Source organism: Syngnathus typhle, linkage group LG15 (genome assembly GCF_033458585.1).
Source record: "Syngnathus typhle isolate RoL2023-S1 ecotype Sweden linkage group LG15, RoL_Styp_1.0, whole genome shotgun sequence".
In the NCBI taxonomy this organism is placed as follows: Eukaryota; Metazoa; Chordata; class Actinopteri; order Syngnathiformes; family Syngnathidae; genus Syngnathus; species Syngnathus typhle.
The window spans coordinates 10915280-10943092 of record NC_083752.1 but is presented as its reverse complement, the minus strand read 5'-3'; the positions used below and the strand labels follow the sequence as shown (position 1 = coordinate 10943092).

General features: G+C 45.7%; 1 pseudogene; it reads right to left on the bottom strand.

The window, feature by feature from the left end:
• Positions 1-168: 168 nt before the first annotated feature.
• LOC133168079 (nonsense-mediated mRNA decay factor SMG9-like) lies at positions 169-24917 on the bottom strand (annotated as a pseudogene).
• Positions 24918-27813: the final 2896 nt, after the last annotated feature.

The following is a 27813-nucleotide window of genomic DNA, read 5'->3' as shown; positions in this document are numbered from 1 at the left end:
ATTATATCTTGCAAAATGATCAATGAAGTTAAGAAGTTAAATGTCTTAATATTGTTGTCGAGCCAATTAGTGGCCCAACAACGTTATTAAGACATAACATTTTTATTAAAAAACTCAATTGGCATTAATTTTGTTCTTTACGCATTTTACTGAAATTATTGACAGACGTATTTTTTTCTTCTGTTTATTTTTAGATCAACCTGGTGGAATACAAACTTATTGTTGGCATTATCAATGAGCATAAGCATTGGAAGCTGTCTGTAAGGGATTGGAGAGTACAGCCAAGTGCGTGACGATAAAGAGGTTTATTGCGGGTGGGGGGTAAGGTGGGCGAAGCTGGAGCCGGAGCTGGATTGGCGATCTGCTTCGACGAACAAGCGGTTCTTCTGTTTACTCGAATTCTCCACTGACGTCAGATCGTCGTGGACCGGAGAGCGACACAACATCTCGGGACAGACGGACAATCGGGTCTGCGCTGGCGGCGTTTATATAGCGCCGTCCATGCGGCTGTGGCAGGTGGCGGCGATTCCGCTGATGGGGGGGCGTGGTCCTGTCACAGGTGGCGCCAGTACGTGACACTGGCGGCAAAGAAATGTTTTAAGGCCACAAGAGGAGTAACATTACAGCAAAAAATATATAGTTATTTGCAAAATGTTTAATAATTCATGCATATGAATAATAAAACCTCATTTTTTGTGTTTAAAATATAGGCAATCATGCCAGGAGAAAAAAGGTCCTTACTTAGGGGTGTAAATCGCGGGTTTTGTCACGATACGATATAATATCGATACAAAGAACTACGATACGATATTTGCCGATATCTTAAAGCCTGCTGCGATTCATTCACGATATATCGCGATATAGTGCTCTACGATCGATTTTTTTTTTTTTAATAAAAAATATAGAACAATATCCTGATTTATAACAATTCATACGCAAAATCAACAAGGTACTGCAAACTCTTTATTTAGGAAATTACAAGAGTATTGCAGTATATAAAGTGCTTATTTTAACACTGAACTTTGATGTCGTGTTTTTTCTTTAAATGTGCGGCGAGATTTGTGCTCCCTGAATATTTGATCACCGCATGGCAGGATTTACAAACTGCACGTGTCTTGTCCGTTGAGCCATCTTTTCTTTGGAATCCAAAGTGCTTCCAAACGAATGACTTGAAGCCTAAAGGGGAGCAAATTTCTTCGTCTTTTTGGACACTAGCCATAGCACCAGCCCAGGAGCCGCGTACTAGTTGTCGACTCCCCTTTCACGTGCCTGCTCTGCTCACAACACAACGCCGCGCACTGCTCCCTGCTCCCGGAAAGAGGAAGCAAGCAACAATGAACTGGATTTCAAAATAAAGTCGCGTCTAATGTCCGAGGTCAAACACGGCGATATAAATCGATGTTTACATTTAGCATCGATGCCAATAAATCGTAGAGCATTATATCGATTAATCGATGTGTATCGATGTATCGTTACACCCCTATCCTTACTAGTTGATCCTCTTGGTGAGTCTCAAATGGACATTAAAAAATGCCTGGAATCAACCCGGTAAGCACAGCTTCTAAAAGTCAGAGTACTATTGTGATATCAACATTTAACTGAAGATGTGCGCTTTCTTTTGAAAGTGGACTAGGTTTTTGTTTTTACCAATATACGTAAATTATGTAATTGATGGATAAAACTTGAAATTTGTGATAATATGTACTGGCTCTTATTTTTCAGGACGTTCATGCGCAAGAAAGGGTGCAATGTTTCCAGCTGGACTTGTGGCACCGTCGCCCCATCCCAGGCAACAAGATTCAACCTCTTGTGGTGTATTTGCTTTGAAAGTATGCATTTGATTTACAGACTAGATTTACCAAACTCATATCACTCAATGATGCAAAAACTTAATCAAACATTACTCAAAACTAAAAAAACTAATTTAGAGTTCATACAACAAAGGAGTAAAACAAATTATTGTCTGACATTAGAATTTTTTGTATGATATATAGGCTAAAGATGGCAAACATTTAAAGCATTCTTTATGCACTGTAAACATCTGACATTGTCTTTTTCAGTTTGCAGAACATCTTTCAAATGAAGAAATAGATTTCTCAGAACGCGGATGAATATAAAGACATCACATGAGAATAATCCTTTTTAAGAATTAAAATTGACTGACGCAAACGTGAGTTATTCATGTTTTTATTGAAAACAACGCAGTCCTGACGCCGTACGATGCCGTACGACATCGGTTTTTCGCTTTCCAAATAAGGTGTGCGCGCTCCCGCGGCAGGGGAAACAAAATCTCGCGGGGGGGAACCAAATCAAGCACAACACCGTCACTATGAGAAATGTTCAAAATACTGTTACACAATTGGACACAATAAAAGATACAGTACTTATTTCACTTAACCACGTTGAATCTATTAATTACCGTTTTTTTTCCGTGTATAATGCGCAAAATTTTACTAATTTATTATGCATGGGTACAAATTAAAAAATATATATATATTTTTTTTTAAGAAAATCATGGTACAACAAAACCAACAACAGGACTGACCGACAAAGTCGTGGAACAAAACGACAGGGTGACATTACCAAAGACAGGAACAGAAACCAAACAGACATCATGACAGTAACACATGCAATGATCCGACGGTGAGCGAGGGGCAGACAGGACTTAAATACAAAACACGCTACATTGATTGAGGTGACACAGGAAGGGAGGGGCGACACAAACAGAAACTATGGCAACCTAGACACATAGCAAAACTGGGGACGAGACATGACAAATCTCCCTCGAAATAAAACTTGAAATCAACTTTCTTCTTGTTTGTTGTCAATCGCGCATCGCATTCAGCCATCCTGCCCAACACACTTAGTCAGTAAAATTCATAATTGACGACACATCGTTTGATGCGATGGTGAAATCCTTGATGGTGTGTTATTGTCAAATATTGTTTGTTTTTTAATCTCAAAGTCAAAGTCAAAGTCAAAGTCTGCTTTATTGTCAACGTCTTCACATGCCGAGACACACAAAGAGATCGAAATTACGTTTTCTCTATCCCACGGTGACAAGACATATTACACGATAGACATACAAGTAAACGACGCAATATAAAAAACAAGAAGGCACAAACAATAAATAATAAGAGTAATAATAAATAATAAATAAATAAACAGATAAATAAACAGATAAATAAACAGATAAGAGCCAATGTGCATACAGACAGTAAAAAAACAGGACGCTACGCAGAACGGGGAAGCGAGTTCAGGGTCCTAACAGCCTGGAGTATGAAGCTGTTTGAGAGTCTGGTGGTGCGGGAGCGAAGGCTTCTGTACCTCTTCCCAGAGGGCAGAAGCTCGAACAAAGAGTGAGCGGGGTGACTCACATCCCTCACAATTGTGGTCGCCTTGCGGGTGAGATGGGAGGTGTAAATGTCCTTCAAGGAGGGGAGCGAAGCACCAATAATCTTACCAGCCGTGTTCACTATGCGCTGCAGGGCCTTCAAGTTGTAGTCAGTGCAGCCGCCACCCCAAACAGCAATACAGCTGGAGAGGACGCTCTCAATGGTGCCGCGGTAAAATGTAGTCATGACGGCCGGAGGAGCGCTTGCTCGCCTGAGTTTCCCTTGGTGACGAGACCCACCAGAGTCGTGTCGTCAGCAAACTTCACTATATGGTTGTCGCTGTAGGTTGCAGTGCAGTCATGCGTCAGGAGGGTGAAGAGCAGCGGACTGAGCACACAGCCCGTGCTCAGCGTGATGCTGGCGGAGATTTAGGCGCCAACACGTACTACCTGTGGCCTCTGACAGAGGAAGTCCAGTAGCCAGTTGCAGAGGTAGGTACTGAGGCCCAGCGTGTAAAGTTTGCTGATGAGGCGTTGTGGCACAATGGTGTTGAAGGCAGAACTGAAGTCCACAAACAGCAATCTCACATACGAGTCCCTTCTCTCCAGGTGGGTGAGGGCCGAGTGGAGGGCAGAGCAGATGGCATCCTCAGAGGACCGTTTGGCTCGGTACGCAAACTGGAAGGGGTCAATGGTGGGGGGGAGAACGGATCGGATGTGCTCCATGACAAGCCGCTCAAAGCACTTCATGATGATGGGCGTAAGTGCCACAGGGCGGTAGTCATTGAAGCAGGACGGAGCGGGTTAGGGTTAGGGTACGATGGTACGATGGTGGCAGCTTTGAAACATGACGGGACGATGGCCTGCTGCAGGGAAGTGTTAAAGATGTCTGTGAAGACATCTGTCAGCTCACCAGCGCAGTCCTTCAGCGCTCGACCCGGGATGTTGTCAGGGCCCGCCGCCTTACGGATGTTGATAGCGGCAAGCGCCCTCCTCACGCTGTCGGTGGAGAGGCACAGGGGCAGCTCGTGTGAAGGGGCAAGTGCTGTTCTGAGCGTCGAAGCGAGCAAAGAAGCGGTTGAGGTCATTGAGCAGACGGACGTCGCCTTCACAGCTCTGCGGCGCGGTCTTGTAATCCGTGATGGTCTGAATGCCCTGCCAAAGGCTCCGTGCGTCCCTGCTGTCCCTGAAGTGGGCGGTAATTTTGCACGAGAACGCCTTCTTTGCATCTTTGATGCCCCGGGACAGGTCAGCCCGCGCAGTCCTCAAGCCAGCCTCATCCCCCGCTCTAAAGGCTTTGTCCCTGGCCCTCAGCAGCCTGAAGACAGCCCCCGTCAGCCATGGCTTCCGGTTAGCCCGAGTGACGATGGATTTTGAGTGAGTCACATCATCAATGCACTTCCTGATGTAGAAGGAAACAGAGTCAGTATACTCCTCAATGTCTGTCCGATCGTCGCAAGTGGCAGCCCTCCTAAACATGTCCCAGTCAGTAGAGCCAAAGCAGTCACGCAGTGCATCAGAGGCACCCTCAGGCCACACCCGTACCTGCTCGCGAACTGGCCTGGACGCTCTCACCATTTGTCTGTATGCAGGCAAAAGCATAACAGTGATATGGTCAGAAAGTCCAAGATGGGGCAGGGGGGCGGCTTTGAAAGCTCCTTTATGCGAAGAGTAGACCAGGTCCAGGTCTACTCAAGCGAGGCCGTGCTGATATTGTTTCATCATAGTTTCTCTAACCAACTTAAACACACCATCGTCCACTCCTTAATTTCCTTATTATCGCTCAACAGCCTCCTGAACATTCTCCATTACTGATTTCTTTCATAGGACACACATCACACAAACACTCATATACACACCAGCACAAAAGGATGACGCACAACATATAAAACACACATCGATCCCACTAACAGACTTTTTTGTTCGTCTTAATTTTCTGATTTATTCTCTATTTCACTTTTAGAAGCTATTTGTAATTCTTTTCCATTTATTTAGCAAATTTTAACTTTAGTGTTTATTTATCTTACTTTATCCTTTTAACACAAATATCTCCTGTATATTTAAGCTAATTTCTCTTTAATTTTGGCAGCCGGGTTCCCACTTCATTACATGGAAATCTGATTTGATTTTGGCCTGGTCATAACTGTCTTTGTTCATTTGTGCAGTCACGTGCCATGTGACCGTTTTCCCCGCAACTCCAGCATTCTATTGGAGGTTGCACAACTCCTCTTCCTCTGCCTCTAAAGCCTTCTCTGTTGGGTATTGCTCGCGCTCTCTGGCCTTTCTGTCCTCTGCCTGCATTTTGGTAAAAAGTGTCACTATCCTGGTCTACCAAAAAAGTGTCTTTTGAAGCTTTCATTTGTTTTTGTTTTTGTTTGTCTATTACTACTCTTTCTGCATGGAGGGCGTGACTTATGTATTCCTCCAAAGTTCCGGTGTTCATTCCTATATAAGTATTGATCAACCTAATTCGTATTGCAGGCCTGGACCCCACGTGGATGGCATTTTTTAATTGCTGTTGATAAGCACCTTGGGGTGCATTATCTTCTACCAGTCCATTGTGTAATTTAAATACTTCTGTCATGCGCACTCAATATTCATCAAAGGTTTCATCATCATTTTGCTTTGCTCTCCCTATTTCTGTATATTTTGCTCTCATTTCCTTATCTTTTGGTACCCGATTAATCAGCCCTTCCACTTGATTAATTAATTCTGGGCTGTTACAGGGCAAGGGTTACCGTTTTTTTCCGTGTATAGTGCGCAAAATTTAACCCTAAAATCTGGGGTGCGCATTATACATGGGTACAATTTTTTTTATTTTATTTTTTTTTTAAAGAAAGTCATGGTACAACAAAACCAACAACAGGACTGACCGACAAAGTCGTGGAACAAAAAGACAGGGTGACATTACCAAAGACAGGAACAGAAACCAAACAGACATCATGACAGTAACACATGCAATGATCCGACGGTGAGCGAGGGGCAGACAGGACTTAAATACAAAACACGTTACATCAATTGAGGTGACACAGGAAGAGAGGGGCGACGTGAACAGAAACTACGGCAACCTAGACACATAGCAAAACTGGGGACGAGACATGACAAATCTCCCTCGAAATAAAACTTGAAATCACCTTTCTTCTTGTTTGTTGTCAATCGCGCATCGCATTCAGCCATCCTGCCCAACACACTTAGTAAAATTCATAATTGACGACACATCATTTGATGCGATGGTGCAATCCTTGATGGTGTGTTATTGTCAAATATTGTTTGTTTTTTAATCTCCATCGCGGACCGGACGTCATACGGAGGCCGCCATTACAGATGCGCAGAACGGATGCGCAAGACACGTCAGCTATATAAAGAGCGAGAGTTCAGTTCTCCACCTATTAGTTTCAATTCACAGTTTAATTTGCAGTTTCAATCAGCAAATAACAAAATGCGTATTACAGGTAATATTTTATTTCACAACACTTTGCCTTGTTCCTTTCGTCTCTGCTGTTCACTTCAAACACGCTCCATATGACCGCATTGCTCTCGTATCAGACGCTTGCTCGATCACCTGCTCGTTTGCTGTCTGTCACAATGTACCCTACACAAATCCGAAACATTTGTTGCGGCTCCGAGTCACGACGAGGGGCAAGTTTTGGTTTCCAAGGGTGTTTTTATTCCTCTTCAACGTCTCTCCCATACAGAGCCGCCTTTTTCACGTCCGCACGCCTTTTTCACGTCCGCACGCCTTTTTCACATGCGCGCACGGAGCACGGTGGTGCGTTTACGGGCAGTCAGAGAAATCAACGCCAACAAAAAAGATTACATCCAGCCTAGTTAAGACCATACCAAAGACTATAAAAATGGGACCCATTGCTTCCCTGCGTGTGTGACGATCATTGGGACTTAAAAAAAAGAAAAAAAAAGAAAAAAAAAGAAAAAATTATTATACATGGGTACAGGCTTTTTTCCAGCATCAGCATGCCACTTTTAGGGTGCGTATTATACATGGGGGCGCACTATACACGGTAATCCCGGGCATTAATGGGTGCCCAGTCCCCTTTGACTAGGTGCCAATCTGGACCCAAAGCAGTCATCCAAATTTGTTGGACTTCAGTCCCATTCAGATTGTAAGATCTCCTCAAGTCTTCCATACCTGCACAGAATTGTTCCACGTCTTCTTTACAAGGAACCACCCCTTCTAATGCTCTCCTTACAACCTCCATTGTCCACGTCCTGTAGACCAGTGGTCCCCAATCACCAGGCCGCGGACCGGTACCGCTCCGTGGGTCACTTGGTACCGGGCCGCCAAGCCGCACAGAAAAAAAAAAAAAAAAGATCGACGATCAATTAAGTCAGGTCAAGACACTCGTCCCGGTCACGTGACATGTTTTCCCAGTCGAGCCCGCAAAGCTAATATGTGGCGACACGCTAACTAACCAGGCAATGAAGCATTCAAAACTGCTTCAACACATGGAGACCAAGCATCCTGCAATAAAAGACAAACGTTAATCACTTCGGGTGTCATTGTCTCCAATTACGTCTAGATGGGACCGGCTCGTTTCTGAGAAACAAACTCAGTGCTCCCCCTGCATTCAACGTAATGGTGAGTTTTATTTTTGTCATTTGTACTTGTCAATCGTATCATTTTATTTCATCGTATTTATGTATTTATTATAAATGTTTTATTTATTTATTTATTTATTTATTTATTTATTTATTTATTTATTTATTTATTTATTTATATAAATGCATTATTTATTTATATAAATGCATTATTTATTTATATAAATGCCGGTCCGCGAAAATATTTCTGACATGTAACCGGTCCGTGGCGCAAAAAAGGTTGGGGACCACTGCTGTAGACCATTACCACCCAGGGGTGAATATTTTCATTACCTGGATCATAATTTGGGTTGGCCACTTGTATCATTGGATACAATGGCATGTTTTGAGTTAATTCAGAATCTTCAACACTAGTTTCTTCAACTAATGGGGCTGAAGGCATAGCTTTGTTTTTAGGCGACAATGGATAATCTGCTCCCATTTTCTTTAACCAATTCATTTCTAACCCCCTCCTCTTCAGCCCTCTGTGTGTTATCTATCCTCCTTGCCTGCCTGCTGCGAGGCCCCGTCTCATCGTCTTCCTGCCTGCAATACAGCGCTTTCTGAGTTTTCTTTTTTTCTCCTTTCTCTTTCTCTCCTGCTACTTTCAACCAAAACACTACATCCTCCTCCTTCATCTTTTTGGGGTTTCTTTTTGTCTTTTCTTTTATGGCACCTCTAAGTTCGGTCAATTTGGTTGTTTTAAGTTGACCCTCAAATTTATATTTTTTAACCCATTTATCAAGATTTTTAAGTCGGTCAGGATCCTGCCTTTCAATTATTTTCCAATCCTTACATTTAAGTGCATCTCGGATCTTATTTTTGGTCTGCAAGTTCCCCATTTTAATCAATTTGGTCACAACTGTAAAACCATAGGGGTTTCTAAAGTCGGGTGTTCCCAGTGGGATAACGAAAAGATCTTGTGGTGATTCTCACTTCAACCAGCGTTCTGGTGGAGAATCCTTGCCTATTGCGTCCACAGAACCACGTTGTGCTCCCCACTGCTTTAATATGGAATACTATATCTAGTGATACGTATTCCCATTCACACTCTCAATCACAGTTTTAGACGGACGTCTCCGTTCTGTACCTTTAGACGGAATTTTCATTTTCAGCTTTTTGTGGCTCCGCAACCTACTACTTGGACATGGCTGTCCTACACGGATTTTCAGTTATGCAGGGTCTGTGGACTTCCGTTGTCCTACTTACACACCTAGGGTTTTACAGGGCATGACAAGCCCTCGGCCGCACCATACTTTTAAACAAAAACAAACTCACCCTCTGGTTCTCTTCACCTCTGCACCTCGGATTGCCTTCAACATTTAGATCCCAGCTGACGAGCCAGCCCTTGAAAAGGATTCTAGGACCCCACCTAGGGAGGTCCTGCCGCGCGCGGTCTTTCTGGATCTCTGCTGACGCCCGCTGGAATCCTCAGGTGTATTGGCATACACTCCAATAAACGTTAAGTAGATGTGAGATAACTTGCATGAAGTCTACTTAAACAAATATGAGTAAATATGGGATAACTAAAAAACTGTCTTGGACAAAAACAATCAAAGGAGAAAGGACTTCTCTTAAACTAACAAAGAACAAAGGTGTTCTGTTCATAACTAGTGAGGGCCTCTCACAGATAAGACAAGGAAGGGAGTATAAGGCTGGCTGGCAGATATGTTGGCTTGAGCGAAGATATGTGACCTCCGGTTTCAGGCCGACCAGCGCTTCAGCAAAACTAATTATTCTAACACTATCCCTTATACCAGGGGTGTCAAACTCATTTTTTCACGGGCCGCAGGGTAGTCATAGCTTCTTTCGGAGGTATGACTGTCACCCCAAATAAATGTGTGAGCACCTCATATTATATACAGTAAAAGCTACAAAACAAACTGACAAGTAACTCGTTTTTAAATCAGACAAGTAAAAACTGGTCTAATATTTAAAAATAAAATATTAAAAGTGAAGATTCGAGTAATGACACATGAATATGAAGCACAATTTGTCTTCGCGGGCCACATAAAATGATGTGGCAGGCTGCATCTGGCCCCCGGGCCTTGAGTTTGACACCTGTGCCCTATACAAAGGTAATGTAGGATTAGAATTTGATAAAACTGATATGGACATCCACATATTCCATTAGAGTTTAAACTGGTTGCAATACAATTACAAATTAGTTAACACTTGTGAGTGAGTGGGATTGATGGATGGATGGATGGATGGATGGATGGATGGATGGATGGATGGATGGATGGATGGATGGATTGATTTATTAATCGACTGATTGACTGAGTGACTGATTGATTGATTGACTGACTGAATGACTGAGTGACCGAGTGACCGAGTGACAGAATGACTGAGACCAAATGACTGAGTAACCGAATGGGCGATCGTTCGATGTCTGTCTGTCTATATAGAATAGAATAGATCTTTATTTGTCATTGTCACATGTACAACGAAATTTATATGTATGTATATACTATGTATGTATGTATTTCGTTTTTTGTTTATGTATTTTTCTCTCACATTTTCTTTCTCATCTTCCTGACTCGTGTGTCTGACTTCATAAGACCAAGTCGGGTTGTTATGATGCGTCTAGTGCAGGGGTCCAGTTTTTATTGGCCCGCAGCAAATTCTGAAAACATAATTGAATATGGCCCGCACAAGAAGCTTGACCTCAACTCTGTTGCACTTCTCAGTTTCAACACTAGATGGAGCCCGCCACACAAATGAAATCAAGGGAAGCGTTCGACGTCCCATTAGCACTCCCCCCCCCCCCCCCCCCGAAGAGAAGCGAGCGCGCAGCGTTCGACGTCCAATTAGCACCAGCCCCCCAAGGAAGAGAAGCGAGCGCTCAGCGTTCGACGTCCATTTAGCACTGGGTACAACACGGACCCAGGCTAAACTACAAGGGACTCAGAGGAGGTTTGGCCCCTAGACGTGCGGCACGCAGGCCCACCGATGTGTGGACACGCCCTGGTGCCCACAAACCAGCCCCCAACTATGGGTTAAATAGTACCACTGCCCTGTGGGCTCCTCGGGAGAGGAATGGGCTAAGGGAGTCAACCCCTACAGAAAATCAATTTCCCCTTGGGTCGGTGTCAGGAGAGGGCATCCGGCTGTAAAAAGTTTTGCTCCAAAAATGTTCGCGGTATAGGACTCTCAACCACGAGATGGCCATGGACTGTCCCGGGTGAAAGAAAGCCATACTGAGAATCCAGTCCAACCCAGCGGCGCCTGGAACACGGACTTTAAACCGATGATGATGACGATGATGATCTTCCACTTCTTTCGGCTGCTCCTGTTAGGGGCCCGCGACAGCAGAGCAATATTCCATATCTTTCTGTCCAACCATCTGCATGTCCTGCAACATCTTCATCTATGCCACACTCTCCATTATTTTGGCCAGTAAAGATTTCCAAGCCTCGCTTCTCACATTCTTTCCCATAACTTCATGCTTTGTTTAATCAACATAACAACACCTCTGTAGCTACTACAGTTCTGCACATTGCCGTGGTCTGAAATAAAAAATAGGAGTCAGCACCTTTCCAGGACTTTTCTCGCTTTTTAAGAATCTCCCCTGCCATCTCTCCTTGATAGTTCCATGCTGTCACTGGAATGTCCTCTAGGCCAATTGCCAATTTTCACTCTCCATCTTTTACAAATGTCTGGGTATGAATTTTATCTATATTTATTCTTCTCACTCATTGGCGGCCCCACAGAGGGACTTGAAGCGGCTCCACAGAGGGACATGGTGTGCCAACAGAGGGACCCTGGTGGTATCAACGGTTTTGGTGACCTCAGTTAAGTGAGGTCAACAGAGGGAGTGAAGGAATGGGGTCGAAATACAAAAAGTCCTGCCTCGCTACAAAAACAGATACGCTCAAACCTCATTGAATAAAGTACATAAGCAGAAAAGTATATTCACATATTAAAGCAATAAAAGAAATATTTTAAGCATATAAATGAAGACATAACTAGACATTTTTAATAGGTGGTAATGACAAAGGTTTTTATACCTTTATGATCTGATATATATTTCTGAGCACTGTGAAATAACAAATGTTTTTTGATATATTGCCTAAATAGCTTAATGACCCTTAAGGAACTGTGTAATGCATGCCTGATGTTTTTTCTCTAAATCATGGACACGGCCAGAGTCGTCTTGACCGTTCAGTACTTGATTATATCTTGTGTTTTGACTAAATGTCATGTCGCTGAAAGCGAGACGCCATCTTTTTGATTCCTACTGAACGCTCTGCACAGATGGAAATATTTTGCCTAACAAAGAAAAGATACGGTTGGAAGCATGATTAAACTAAGAATATAATGACGTAAGCAAAGACATGGAGTATCAAAAGAACAAACAAACAAAAACATGGTAAGTGGTGAGAACAAACTTTGCCCAGTCAGGGAACATTAATAAATTGATGAGGTCACAGCCAAAAGCTCACATAATAATAATTCCTCCCCCGGTTGGGAAGCGTCGAAAGCGGTGTGCGAGGAGGCTGAAGAGGGGCAAACGCGGGGGCGTCCGGGCCAGGCTGGCGGCCAACCCTGCTCGCCCGGCCGTGCCTTCCATTCTTCTGGCGAATGTTCGATCGCTGGACAACAAAATGGATCACATTCGCTTGCTGCGATCTACAAACCGGACAGTGCGGGACTGCTGTGTGCTCGTGTTCACTGAGACTTGGATGACTATCAACATTCCGGACTCTGCCGTACATCCGGAGCGGCTAGCGTGCTATCGGGCGGACCGGGCCATTGTACAAGGGGGGAAATCTCGTGGAGGTGGAATATGCGTTTGCATCCGTGACGAATGGTGCCGGGACTCTGTAACGGTATGCAAGCACTGCTCGCCACTGGCGGAGTTCGTGATCATTAAGTGCCGTCCTTTTTACCTGCCAAGGGAATTTACCGCGATTCTGCTAGTCGCGGTTTACATCCCGCCTTCCAACATCGAAGGCGACAGGATCGCGACTCTTAGTGAACTGTACCAGGCTGTCAGTGAACAACAGACAGCGCACCCTGACGGTTTCACCATCTTCGCTGGGGATTTTAACCTGAAGTCTGTTTTTCCGAGGCTTCACCAGCATGTTAATTTTCCTACGTGCGGCGACAGCTTCCTGGACCTGGTCTACTCTTCGCATAAAGGAGCTTTCAAAGCCGCCCTCCTCCCCCATCTTGGACTTTCTGACCATATCACTGTTATGCTTTTGCCCGCATACAGACAAATGGTGAGAGCGTCCAGGCCAGTTCGCAAGCAGGTACGGGTGTGGCCTGAGGGTGCCTCTGATGCACTGCGTGACTGCTTTGGCTCTACTGACTGGGACATGTTTAGGAGGGCTGCCACTTGCGACGATCGGACAGACATTGAGGAGTATACTGACTCTGTTTCCTCCTACATCAGGAAGTGCATTGATGATGTGACTCTCTCAAAATCCATCGTCACTCGGGCTAACCGGAAGCCATGGCTGACAGGTGCTGTCTTCAGGCTGCTGAGGGCCAGGGACAAAGCCTTTAGAGCGGGGGATGAGGCTGGCTTGAGGACTGCGAGGGCTGACCTGTCCCGGGGCATCAAAGATGCAAAGAGGGCGTTCTCGTGCAAAATTACCGCTCACTTCAAGGACAGCAGGGACGCACGGAGCCTTTGGCAGGGCATTCAGACCATCACGGATTACAAGCCCGCGCCGCAGAGCTGTGAAGGCGACGTCTGTCTGCTCAATGACCTCAACCGCTTCTTTGCTCGCTTCGACGCTCAGAACAGCACTTGCCCGCTGAAGGCCACTCCCCCTTCACACGAGCTGCCCCTGTGCCTCTCCGCCGACAGCGTGAGGAGGGCGCTTGGCGCTATCAACATCCGTAAGGCGGCGGGCCCTGACAACATCCCGGGTCGAGTGCTGAAGGAATGCGCTGGTGAGCTGACGGATGTCTTCACAGACATCTTTAACACTTCCCTGCAGCAGGCCATCGTCCCGTCGTGTTTCAAAGCTGCCACCATTGTACCTGTGCCGAAGAAACCCGCTCCGTCCTGCTTCAATGACTACTGCCCCGTGGCACTTACGCCCATCATCATGAAGTGCTTTGAGCGGCTTGTCATGGAGCACATCCGATCCATTCTCCCCCCCACCATTGACCCCTTCCAGTTTGCGTACCGAGCCAAACGGTCCTCTGAGGATGCCATCTGCTCTGCCCTCCACTCGGCCCTCACCCACCTGGAGAGAAGGGACTTGTATGTGAGATTGCTGTTTGTGGACTTTAGTTCTGCCTTCAACACCATTGTGCCACAACGCCTCATCAGCAAACTTGACACGCTGGGCCTCAGTACCTACCTCTGCAACTGGCTACTGGACTTCCTCTGTCAGAGGCCACAGGTAGTACGTGTTGGCGACAAAATCTCCGCCAGCATCACGCTGAGCACGGGGGCCCCCCAAGGCTGCGTGCTCAGTCCGCTGCTCTTCACCCTCCTGACGCATGACTGCACTGCATCCTACAGCGACAACCGTATAGTGAAGTTTGCTGACGACACGACTCTGGTGGATCTCATCACCAAGGGAGACGAGACTCAATACAGGGTGGAGGTTTACCTTCTGACCACGTGGTGCAGGGACAACAACCTCCTGCTGAACGTCGACAAGACCAAGGAGATTGTTGTGGACTTCCGGAAGGGATCTCTCCTGGTCCACCAACACCGCATCACTGGCAAAGAAAGCCCAGCGCCGCCTGTACTTCCTGCGGAAACTCAGGCGAGCAAGCGCTCCTCCGGCCGTCATGACTACATTTTACCGCGGCACCATTGAGAGCGTCCTCTCCAGCTGTATTGCTGTTTGGGGTGGCGGCTGCACTGACTACAACTTGAAGGCCCTGCAGCGCATAGTGAACACGGCTGGTAAGATTATTGGTGCTTCGCTCCCCTCCTTGAAGGACATTTACACCTCCCATCTCACCCGCAAGGCGACCACAATTGTGAGGGATGTGAGTCACCCCGCTCACTCTTTGTTCGAGCTTCTGCCCTCTGGGAAGAGGTACAGAAGCCTTCGCTCCCGCACCACCAGACTCTCAAACAGCTTCATACTCCAGGCTGTTAGGACCCTGAACTCGCTTCCCCGTTCTGCGTAGCGTCCTGTTTTTTTACTGTCTGTATGCACATTGGCTCTTATCTGTTTATTTATCTGTTTATTTATCTGTTTATTTATTTATTATTTATTATTACTCTTATTATTTATTGTTTGTGCCTTCTTGTTTTTTATATTGCGTCGTTTACTTGTATGTCTATCGTGTAATATGTCTTGTCACCGTGGGATAGAGAAAACGTAATTTCGATCTCTTTGTGTGTCTCGGCATGTGAAGACGTTGACAATAAAGCAGACTTTGACTTGGACTTTGATAATACCGTACAAAATGATAAAATTGAAAGAAAGGCGAATGGATGAGGTGCTACAGTGTAAGAATGGAGCAGAATGTTTACAGGAAGGTCACTTGGAGATAAAACCAGCAGAGGGAGACAGCCAAGGACTCGGCCAAAGATGATCACCAAGGCCGAAAGACGGGATGGAAGACAACAGCCCTCCCACACACACACCGAATCGCCCATAACCAGCACCCAGTCCTATGGAATCAAACTCTACTGCGAACTTGCCCCACCCCAAAGACTCATCACCCATCAAACTCGGCCCACACCGACCGGCATGTGCAACTGAATATAAGCTGACCAAAGAACCTTGAACGTTGCCTTTTCTGAATGGAGATTTTCTGCTCTTGAAAGGCCCAGCGCTGTATTGTACTTTCCTGAAAACAGAGCTTTCTTCACAAGAATTGTGATTGAACTCAACCAACCTGTGTAAATCTAATTTCTGCTTCAGTGTCTTAGCATTTTCCTAAATCTGAAGAAATCAAACGAGCAAGCAGTGAGTAAATTGGATAACAGGTGATTGGCAATGGCTTTTGCCGTGAGGCGCAGATAGCGCGCTCCCTAAAATGTGGACAAAATCCAACAAACCCATTCCAACTTTCAACTCTTCATCTTTAGCCTACCTATTCCACAACTTCCCACTTACCAAAAATTAGTTTTCTTCTTGCTAGGGGGGGCGTAACAGAAAATAATTGAGAAGCACTGCGTTAAATGAACATGTCATATGAGACGTCATATGATGGCGCCGCGGATGGGAGCCACGGTGAGTCGCTCTCTGTTTCTTTGTCTTATTTTGTGTGTTTTCTGTGTCCTCTGCTGTCCATCCCGGATCACTTTTACCAGAGAAGCGCTGTTAAACATCGGACAGTCTTCTTCTGGTATTTTCTCTCCCGTTCTCTTCGATTCGGACTGTTTGTCGGAGATTCTAGCCGGAGCGGCGGTGCTATACAAGCTAGCGCGACAACGGCGGCGCGGAAAACGAGCCGGAGCACTCGTAAGGCTGAGGCAGAGAGGGTTCCGTTCTGCCCTACCGTCAATTCATCTGGCGAATGTCCGCTCCCTGGCGAACAAGATGGACAAACTGCTGCTCCTCACTTCAAGGAACACGGACTTCAGCAGATCCGCCGCGCTGTGCTTTGTTGAAACGTGGCTCAGCGAACGAACCCCCCACCACGCCGTGGAGCTAGCGGGGTTTCGGCTAACGTGCAGATTGCAGCGCGGAGCTCTCCGGAAAATCAAAGGGAGGTGGTCTCTGTTTCTACATTAATGAACGTTGGTGTACTGATGTCACGGTGTTGAAAGAGTTTTCCTCCTAGAAACACTTTTCATAAACTGCCGGCCGTTCTATTCACCACGGGAGTTCTCCTCGATCGTCATGGCGGCTGTTTACATTCCACCACACGCACGTGCGAGTGAAGCCACGCAGATGCTGGCTGACCAGGTAACAGACATGGAGAAACTTCTACCAAATTCACTAATCATTGTTCTGGGTGATCTTAACAGGGCGAACCTCGCACACGAACTCCCCAGATACAGACAGCACGTAACCACCAGAGGGGCACAGACTCTGGACCACTGCTACACCGTGATCAAGGATGCATACCACTCTGCGGCTCGTGCAGCTTTAGGACTCTCGGACCACTGTCTAGTTCATCTGATCCCGTCCTACAGGCAGAAACTAAAAACTTCTAAGCCTGTGGTGAGGGCTGTGAGGAAGTGGACAGGGGAGTCAAGGCAGAGCTCCATCGAGTGACGCGCGACGTCGCGCTGCTGACGTCAGCAGCCCTTCAGCAAAGCGTCAATCACATGTGCTTCTTCTTCTACTACTACTACTTTGGGATTTGGCTTCATAGAGATACAAAGAAACACTAGATGATCGCTTTAGCTGGTTGACGATGTGCAGACCTGTCCACCATCTTGAACCGGGAGTCACGGGAAATGGTCATGCTGACGTCAGCAGCGCGACGCGACGTCGCGGTCGCGCGTCAGCAGCGCGGCGGTTGTTTACATAAAGGACAAAGATCGACTCGTCCAGGGACGGTGAATGGGGCTCGGACACTTCCGTGGATGAAAGTCCACGCCGCCACACGCCTGTAAGTTTGTTTTGTTAAATAAAGAGTCGTTTACCAAACCCACGTCTTTCCTTGAACTTTTTTCACGCTACAATATAGTTATATAGTAGATCTGTGGAATAACGACAAGGCTGACGTCAGGGCGCACGCTCTCGTATCAGACAAGGCTTGCTCGATCACCTGCTCGTTTGCTGTCTCACAATGTACCCTACACAAATCCGAAACATTTGTTGCGGCTCCGAGTCACGACGAGGGGCAAGTTTTGGTTTCCAAGGGTGTTTTTATTCCTCTTCAACGTCTCTCCCATACAGAGCCGCCTCTTTCCCGTGCGCGGTGGTGCGTTTACGGGCAGTCGGAGAAATCAACGCCAACAAAAAAAAATACATCCAGCCTAGTTAAGACCATACCAAAGACTATAAAAATGGGACCCATTGCCTCCCTGCGTGTGTGACGATCATTGGGACTTAAAAAAAAAAAAGAATTAAATTTTTTTTTTTAAAAAAATTCATAAAAATTGGGTGCGTATTATACATGGGTACAAGCTTTTTTCCAGCATCAGCATGCCATTTTTAGGGGTGCGTACTATACATGGGGGCGCACTATACACGGAAAAAAACGGTATATATCGTTATATGGGCCTGTGGAATATTTTGAAGTGCAAGAGCCGTCAGCGGCGCGCACGCATTGTTGACAAAGGACGATTGATGGATTTAATGAATTGGAGTGACGCAGATGGTTTTATTAACGTGTTATTTATGTAATAGTTTTTTGAATAACTCTGAATTTTACGTCAGGGCCGTTCTCAGCTCTTAGTTTGTGTTTATGTCACGTTAGCATACCTATCGTTTAGCCTGTTGTTGCTCACGTGTTGTTGCGACACTGCGGCAGCTGCGCGGCGGTTGTTTACATAAAGGACAAAGATTGACTCGACAGCTGCTGCTGACGCGACGTTGCGCTGCTGTCGTCACTTGAAATTCAAATTAAAGTAATCCCTTGCTACATTGCGGTTCCACTTTTTTTTTTTTTGAAAATCTTTGAAAAAAAAGAAAACATATATGTCGCTCCTGAGTATAAGTCGCCCACCCAAACTATGAAAAAAAAACGTGACTTATAGTCCGAAAATTACGGTAAAACTATTTTGAAAAGGTAGCTGGACGAGTGAGTAAATAAGTCCCACCTATATGCGGATAGTGCTCTGCGCCGTCCTCACCACCAGACAAGCCCGTGCTGTCATGGTTTGCAGATGGCGTGGAAGGTTTCAATATTTCGGCCGTTTGGAGAAACCTGAAAACCCAAAAATGACCACTTCTAGATTTTGATTTTTAATAGTGGTGGAAAATCTGCAGAGCATGAAATTGCAAACAGAATCTTCTGAAATACCGTTTTTTCCCATGTATAATGCGCCCCCATGTATAATACGCACCCTAAAAATGGCATGTTGATGCTGGAAAAAAGCCTGTACCCATGTATAATACGCACCCAAATTTTGACTCTTAAGTCAGTTAACGTAAAATTATTTCAGAAAAAAGATCTTTGGGAACAACCGGATGTTATTACTGTTATCACTGCGCATGCGCTAGCAAACTCGATAGCGAAGAAATGTTTCGGATTTGTGTAGGGTACATTGTGACAGCAAACAAGCAGATGATCGAGCAAGCGTCTGATATGAGAGCATTGTGTTCATATGGAGCGTGTTTGACGTGAACAGCAGAGAAGAAAGCGCATCTGTAATGGCGGCCTCCGTATCATATCCGGATTAAAAAATAAAATAAGTCTTTTTTTTTTTGTACCCATGTATAATGCGCACCCCAGATTTTAGGACAATAAATTAGTTAAATTTTGCGCATTATACAAGGAAAAAAACGGTACTCAAATTCCCCATGGGAAATCTTGTGGATAATTGCATAGCCAAGAAAGTAAATAATAAGACACATCTGATGTTGTACACTAAGTTCTCAACAAGCCCGGGATTGTCCTCGCGTCTTCCTTTAGACCAGTGCTTCTCAAATAGTGGGGCGGTGCTATACCTGGGGGGGCGCGTGTGACCCTGGGGAACAGGCTTTTTTTTTGGCAGTACTAGAATAAAGTGTAATTGCGCATCTTCACAGCAGGGGGCAGTGGCGCTCTCATTGTTACTTCTGTGACGTTTGCGACAGTGCAACATTTTACGACTTACAAGACAAGTTAGGATAGTCACGGTGGGGAGGGGGGGGCGCGAATAGTTTTCTTCTTGCTAGGGGGGGGCGTAACAGAAAATAATTGAGAAGCACTGCTTTAGACCAACTGCGAGAACAACATAACTGAGCTTATGAAAGGAGCAGAAGACAAATATCCTGTCACAGTACAAGAAGAAATGCACAACATTCCAGGCGGGAAGTTTGGATATCTCCTTCTGTCACTACGCACGTTATTTTTATTTATTTTTTTACACACAGAGCGGTATCGGATAAACAAGTACCCACCAGGAAGTAAGATGGCGGCGCGTGCACACGCAGCGGCCTCTCTCTGTCCCGAATGGTGTTTTGTTTTGTCGTTTAATGTGGGTTTGTCCGACAGTTTTGTGTGTTCGTCTCGTCGTACTGGGTTGTATTACATGTGCAGCGGGCTGGTTCTGCTCGACATCGGCGAAAGCGAGTTTTGTGGCGTTCTGGACTTTGAAGCGGGGACATTAAAGGCGCTCGGTCTGCTCCGTCCTGAAGTGTCGCCGGGCTCGCCTGCTATTCCTCCCCCGGTTGGGAAGCGTTGGAGGCGGTGTGCGAGGAGGCTGAAGAGGGGCGAGAGCGGGGGCGTCCGGGCCAGGCTGACGGCCAACCCAGCTCGCCATTCTTCCATTCTTCTGGCGAATGTTCGGTCGCTGGACATCAACATGGTTTGCTTTCGCCTGCTGAGATCTACGAACCGGACTGTGCGTAACTGCTGTGTGCTCGTGTTCACTCGGACTTGGTTGACCGTCATCATTCCGGACTCTGCTGTGCATCTGGAGCGGCTAGCGTGGTATCGGGCGGGCCGGGCCATTGTACGAGGGGGAAAGTCGCGAGGAGGTGGGATGTGCGTCTACATTGGTGACGGAGGGTGCCGGGACTCTGTGGTGGTATGCGAGCACTGCTCGCCACTGGCGGAGTTTGTGATCTCCAGGCTGTTAGGGTCCTGAACTCTCTCCCCCTTTCTGCGTGGCGTCCTGTACTTTTGAGCTTTGTTCTGATTGTCTGCTGTGCGCTCTTGCTCCTCTTGTTTACTGTGTTGTTTGTTTATTTATTATTTATTCATCACTCTTATTGTTCATTGTTTGTGCCTTCTCGTTTTTATTCTGCGTTGTTTACTTGTATGTTTATCGTGTACTGTGTCTCGTCACCGTGGGATAGAGGAAACGTAATTTCGATTTCTTTGTGTGTCTTGGCATGAAGGAATTGACAATAAAGCTGACTCTGACCTGTAGAGGTTTAAGTCGGTAAACCAGTCTTGAACCACAATGACCACATGGCACACTGTAAACAGGAAGGAGGCAATCTGAAGAGACTGTAACAAAGGAAGTTGTCATGTTAATTCAGAATTCCCTCATTGTCTTCAGGTACGGATTATATTTTTAACAACGGCTGGTCTCTAACCTGCATCTCCACATATGTGTAAGGCTGGTTGTATTCCGGGGCAACTTGCGATCGTTGTTGATGAGGTGGTCCAGAATAGCGGGGCTGAGAACTGGCTGAAGGAACAAAACAAAAGAGAAAAGTCGAACTTGTCACATTCCAAAGTTCATGACTTTGATTCCCACCTGAGTGTCCAAGAAGATGATCCTCTCCTGCGTGATGAAGAAGTCAATTCCTGTGCTCTGGTTTCCACTTCGCTCCTTCATCTCTTGAATTTGGGCTCGGAATACGTAACCCCTGTGCACAGCAACAACTGGGTTCAAAAACATACTTTTTTTTTAAACTTAAAAATACATTGCCAACATCCCTTCTCTGTTTTTCCCCTCTCATACGCTTTATACAAATAAATAAAAGGCTGTAGTGTGAGAAAATGTTTAATCCAATGGTGATAAAATGAGGGCATTGTGCCAAATGGGCAATTGGAAACCTTGTGGCACTAATCTCACCTTGGAAACTAGAACCTGTCTGGCTGGGTTCTTTTGTTTACATTTTGAGAAAACCACACCCATGGTCTCAAATGTTACATGAATGTCCTGAGTCCAAAAAAGACATAAAAAGAGCTGAATGTATTTACTATAAACTGTAAATCCGCAAACTCCGGATTTTTATCAACCAAACAGATGACATACATTTTGTGGTCTTATTTACCTTTGGTCTTCTTCGGGGGCGTTGGCTCATAGCAGAGACATGACAGTGGATTTTCCTGTTCCCTGCAGGCCAATGACTCCAAACACCAACATATCAGTTTGGTCCCGCAGATACTGCATAACAAAAGGCAGCATATAAATTATTGATGCTTAGGCATGAAAAGAAAAGCAGTCTATGCAGTCATGATTTCACCTCCATGGCACGGTCACACCAGTTCATCTGCTCATCCACCAGCTTGATGCTGTGCTTCATCTTCTCTGGTGGGATGAGTTTAGATTGGCCAACCAAAGCTGCAATCAGATCAGTTTATGTTGAATTCATTTGTGAATTTTATCTGCGATCTTCAGAGTGAACTGGTTGATAACTTACGGTCCACAGCGCTGCTTGCAGATGCACTCATTCCTTGGTTTTGAATCTGGTAAACGGGCTGGGTCGGTCTTTGGCCTTCCCTCTCCACTTTAGAGGGCCCGGGACCGGAAGGCTGGGTTGTTGCTTCTGGAGGAGTTGGCGGCTTCATTGTGTCATCCATCCCGAGCCTTCATGAGCATGATTGGCTTATCAAGGACTGGAGCTCCGCTCACAGACGTATTTTGTAATGGCTTGGCCTACAGCAATACACAAAGACCATGTTGGATTTTGGACTAGTAAATTTTGCATAAGGATAAGTTACTGCAGTACTTGTTGTCTTTCATTTGCTTATTTTACAATCAGGGCATCACTGATACTATAAAGCAGGGGTGGCCAACCAGTCAGAGACTAAGAGCCACATTTTTACTGTGTCATCGCAAAGAGCCACATCATACACATGAGCACACATGAACCCCCCCCCCCCACACACACACACACACACAGTGTGTGACATTATTATGTCACGCACCAACATGATAATGACAAATTGACTCCTACAATACTAAAACCACAGACCACATTTTCAACAATGAACATTGTGTGCATTGTCTCACACAGACAAACTCTCAGTTCAACAAATTCCACAAACAAAAATATAATAAGTTTTTTCACTTACTATGTGTGGCGGGACAGACCATTCGTTTTAGTTTGTCGTTTTCAGGAGACAAGATTTCGATAACGTCACTGAGGCATCTTTTAACGAACTCCACTTCATTGTATGGCTTTTTAGCCCGTGCAATGTTCCAAGCCAGTTGAAACAATGCAAGTGTGACAGTCTCTGAGTGCTTCGTAATTTTTTTGAAAAACTGTACCTATTTTTCTGCCTGACTTTTCAAAGTGTCCAAACTTGTGCTTGCGAAATTCAGTCCCTTTTGCAAAGTCCTTATCGATATTGCCATGAAGTGAGCTGAAGTGGCGCTGAACATTTGAAGCTTTTAAATGCGCTAATGACGTCCGACATATCAGGCAGAATGGCTTGCCATTGCGTTCAACAAAAAACAACTTTAACTCTGTTAAAAACGTCCTGTGTTCATCGTCATATATTCGTTTAGCTGTGCATTTTTTCCTTGCCATTTTGGCCAGGTTGGCCACCCCTGGTTTAGCGTCTTGTCAGCTTTTCTGGACCTAATGGGCCCCCGTAGTCACAGTCGCCATTCATTAAAAAGCCAGCAAAACCAATCGCTCTGCCCTGTGTTCATCGTCATATATTCGTTTAGCTGTGCATTTTTTCCTTGCCATTTTGAGAGCGAAATTGACACTCCTCAAATGGGTTTGTCCCTCCTCCTTTGCGGGATTTCACCTCACGCGCATGCGCGTTTGACCAAAATACCATATTGGACTCAAGCGAAGCAAATACGCATGAAAAATAAACACAAATGTTGATATGAACGTAAAAGAGCCGCATAAAACCAGCCAAAGAGCCGCATGCGGCTCGCGAGCCGCGGGTTGACCACCCCTGCTATAGAGTAACCAACACCTGCCGCTGACCATCGACGGTGCTGTGGTGGAGAGTGAGCAGCGCCAAGTTCCTGTGGGTGCACATCAGTGAGGATCTCTCCTGGTCCACCAACACCGCATCACTGACAAAGAAAGCCCAGCGCCGCCTGTACTTCCTGCGGAAACTCAGGCGAGCGAGCGCCCCTCCGGCCGTTATGACTACATTTTACCGCGGCACCATTGAGAGCGTCCTCTCCAGCTGTATTGCTGTTTGGGGTGGCGGCTGCACTGACTACAACTTGCAATAGTCACCCCGCTCACTCTTTGTTCGAGCTTCTGCCCTCTGGGAAGAGGTACAGAAGCCTGCGCTCCCGCACCACCAGACTCTCAAACAGCTTCATACTCCAGGCAGTCAGGATCCTGAACTTGCTTCCCCGTTCTGCGTAGCGTCCTGTACTTTTACTGTCTGTATGCACACTGGCTTTTATTCGCTGTGTTATCTATTTATTTATTATTTATTGTTACTCTTATTTATTGTTTGTGCCTTCTTGTTTTTTATATTGCGTTGTTTACTTGTGTGTCTATCGTGTAATATGTCTTGTCACCGTGGGATAGGGAAAACGTAATTTCGATGTCTTTGTGTGTCCCGGCATGTGAAGATGTTGACAATAAAGCAGACTTTGACTTTTGAGTAATGTATTTGTGATAAAGAGGTTCCTTTATGAATAAGTAGAATACCCTCTCCCCAGGGGGCTTCGCTAGAATGATGGGGGTCTTCTGAATTAGAGGAGCTGGGGGGTCCTCACTTCCACCCTGGAATAACGAAAAGACAATCACATATTACAGCAGTGAAGGTGAAAGTCAGAATAATCGACGTTACTGTTAAGCGTTACCCTTCGTTCTCGTGGTAGGTAATCGCAATCCCGACTGGGACCGGATAGGTTAAACATGCAGGTCCAATGTCCCGATCACCACGACGTTGTCTTCTCCTACGTCCTGGTCCATACATACCAGGTTGACTGTGGCCCGATTCTGACATGTTTGCCACACACTTAATGGTAATCACTTATAACATTGGCAGTTGTCGTAATATCCCATTTTCCTCAGGGCTAGCTAGCGCCACCTGATTTAGCCTGGAAGAGAGATCAAGACATTCTGCTTGCCTAGAATGCGATCACAATATTAAAAAATCGTTGCTCCTAATACATTGAAGTTGATGGGGAGGTATTCTGTAAAAGAAAACAAAAAATACACGCCAGTCAATAGACACAAACTACGCTAACGTGCTATGAGTGAGTTTGAGATTAAACCAATGTTAACCGTTGGGAACGAAAGTGTCCCCGATTACCTTTCACAAAGAATCTCCGCCCGCTTGGTACGCTTTAGTTTAACACATCAAACGCGCGTGTGTCTGATAAATGTTGATGTTAAGAAACATATTAGAACATCGATAGTTCCGACACATATTAACAATTTAACGGCAGTGTTTCAATTGAACGACACATTATATATATTCTCTTTCATCTTATAATTATTTAATTCGTTTTGCTTAATTTTACACGCTTTAAAAGCGTCGTTCATTTCTGATTTTGTACCAACACGGTGCATTCTGGGAACTGAAGTAGACCGCGTTATTCTTCCGCTTTAAAGTTTCTCACCATTCGTTAATCGCTGTCTTCAAATAAAGCGACGTAATGATATTGTCTTTCTTTTATAATGTTATATATATGTGACGTTTAATCATATGATTGTCGTTTCTTTGTAATAATACCAAGGCAATTGTGCTTGGCGTCGTCTATTTACTGGCAAAGAGATGTGCTTTTCGCTGTAATCTTGTCATCAATGTTAAGACTCGTTATCAAACGAGCCATAACCACTGCGTTTACTTATCTTTCTTTAATTAATCTCGACACAGTCTCTCATGGCCGTTGGAAAACGTTTAATGCAATGCTCTGCTTTCAGATTATTCCTGGGTTGCTTTCGTCTGAAGACCTGAGCAGCGATAAAAGTGGTGAGGTCGAACAACCGCAATGGCATTCCGCTCAGTGACAAGTAAAATGCGGTAAATGTTTCCACAAAATTGATGTCCCACCACACCAGCCACACAACATCATAGCCACTTGCCACATCTGCAACACCACCTTCCAACGCATGTCGGCGCTTTCTTCACACCGACGTTGTGCTGGAATTGCTCTCAGTGTTTTAGTAATGTATGGGAGTTTAACAAGCTTGAGGAACACTGCTTGAGCTCAGCAGACGAAAGTAGTGACCTAGCGTCGGACGTGGAGCTGCGAGCCCGGGGACATCTGGAAACAGCGTGGACTATGAACTGGGAAGACCGCTTGACTCTGATGACGTGAGCACGGATGAGTCAACAAACGGTTCTTCTGATGATGATAGTGAGTTTGACGCCAAAACGGCTCAAGTTGATCTCAGTGACACAGAATCAGATGAGGAATCAAACTCAAGCACGATGAATCCCGCTGGTTTTGCACATATTGCCCGTCGTGGCAACCTTATCCTCCCTGTTAACACGAACGCCATCTGCAAAGACTGTGGCCGAGGCCCCTTCAGTTCCATCAAGCTACATCTGCGCTACTGCACTGGCTACCCGGGGAGATTATTTCAGTCCTCTTGTTGCAAGACTTTCTTTCCCAGTCAGGAGGATCTCAAGGCGCACCGCATCGTCTTATACTCCTGTGAAGTTTGCGGTCAGGTGTTCAATAAGTGGGTCTCGCACCATCACCACCAGCCTACCTGAGGGTGGTTTCCTTCTGCCCCGAATCAATGCCCAAAACGTGCACCATATGCAAGTCGTTCTTTCTCAATGAAAAGTTATTTTTGGCCCACGTGATCCGAGTTCACACGTCAGTGCTCAGCACTAAGTTGTGCATCATCAACAAACCGTCGGGCTTGACTGACAATAAGTTGCCGGCTAATGTGGCCACAAAGTTAATTCCCAAGTCTGTCATCAAGACCGAGCAGGACGATGAGTTCTCGGTCAATGCGGCCGCAAAAATTACGTCCAATCCTGTCATCAAGACCGAGCAGGACGATGGGTTGTCGGTTAATGCGGCCGCAAAGATTACGCCCAATCCTGTCATCAAGACTGAGCACGACGATGGGTTATCGGCTAATGCGGCCGTAAAGAATACTCCCAAGCCTGTCATCAAGACCGAGCAGGACGATGGGTTTTTGGCTAATGTGGCCGCAAAGATTACGTCCGAGACTGTCATCAAGACCGAGCAGGACGATGGGTTTTTGGCTAATGTGGCTGCAAAGATTACGTCCAAGACTGTCATCAAGACCGAGTAGGACGATGGGTTTTTGGCTAATGTGGCCGCAGAGATTACGCCCAAGCCTGTCATCAAGACCGAGCAGGAAGATGGGTTTTTGGCTAATGTGGCCGCAGAGATTAAGCCCAAGCCTGTCCTCAAGACTGAGCAGGTCTTGAATGAACAGCCCCTTTCGGACCAGACGTATTCTTGTTCGGTGGAGTTGGGGACAAAGCGCCCTGACTTAGCATGCTCAGCTCCACTACCCACCATCGTGGCCTTGTTGGAGAATCAAAGGCAGGTCTTGACAAAGCGAACAAACACAAGAGCGCAGCGCACCTGCCGATAGTGCGGCACCGTCTTACGGCAGCCCTACCTTGCTGTTAGCCATCGCTACCTCCACCGGGGCAGCCGCTCGCACCGGTGCCAGTGCGGCCGGGCCTTCAAGCACCGTCTGCACCTCCTGCGCCACCGGGTGCAGCACGCCGAGGCCGAAAGTTACATCTGCGTCAACTGCAGAAACACATTCACCGGAGCGAGACTCTTAGCCGAGCACCTGAGAGGAAATACATGGAAAACCCAAAAATGCCGGACTAAGTGCAATATGCCCCTTGCATGCAGCTGTGGACATTTCTTTTATAGAGCATCTGCCTACATATAGCATCAAATTAAAAACAATGTGAAAACCAGGAATTTGTAAATGACAATCAGGACGTCTTACACCTTATTTCACTTATCACAATTTTTTGTAACGTATGAGTGATGAAGCTCATCCCACACATGACAACTTTCAATTCCAAAATGTCCCAGACAGTTTTAATGTCATGCATAATTTCAATTTAATTTGAAAACAGCAGAGTACAAGAAATGTCACTCATTTCAGGAATACATAAGAAAGTTGTGTGAGATTTGCAAAGTACTTCTCTTCCAATGAGACATTTGTTTTTAGATTGATAGTTTGAATGGAAGATGTACAGTGAACTTCCGCTATTAGAGC